Here is a 565-nt window from a genome sequence, read left to right on the forward strand (position 1 = left end):
GGGGTTATCCCCAAGCACTAAAATAGGAATAATCCCTGAGTCCTAGCATATGAGGCCCTAAAAGAAAAGTCATGTAGGCTAAGACTGGGGCCACAATGGGGAATGGCAGAAGCAGAATGCTAATGAGAAAAAAGATGCAACGGTGAGAGACATGACTAGCTGTGTTATCCCTGAGAGAGGAACAGGTGGCTTCATTTCCTTTCCACAAACCATGGTCCTCTATTTCTTCAGCCTACCAAGAGAGAAGGTTAGCACTCCCCTTGACAAAGATGGAAGAGGCTTATGCCTGCAATACACATACAGTTAAGGCACTGCCACCTATTTCATAGCATCTAACCAACCTTTTTTTAGGGCTGGAGTGATAGTACAGTGGGTAGGGCATTTGCCTTACATGCGACCCACCCAGATTCTATTCCTCCATCCCTCTCAGAGAGTCCGGCAAGCTACCGAGATATCCCGCCTGCACGCCAGAGCCTGGCAAGCTCCCCTTGGTGTATTCAATATGCCAAAAACAGTAACAACAAACAAGTCACAATGGAGACGTTACTGGTGCCCGCTCGAGCAA

At 47.8% G+C, this 565-nt stretch overlaps 1 pseudogene; it reads left to right on the forward strand.

The window, feature by feature from the left end:
- Positions 1–237: 237 nt before the first annotated feature.
- On the forward strand, positions 238–348 carry LOC130015817 (uncharacterized; annotated as a pseudogene).
- Positions 349–565: the final 217 nt, after the last annotated feature.

The sequence above is a fragment of the Sorex fumeus genome, unplaced genomic scaffold (assembly GCF_029834395.1).
Source record: "Sorex fumeus unplaced genomic scaffold, SorFum_2.1 ptg000131l, whole genome shotgun sequence".
Classification (NCBI taxonomy): Eukaryota; Metazoa; Chordata; class Mammalia; order Eulipotyphla; family Soricidae; genus Sorex; species Sorex fumeus.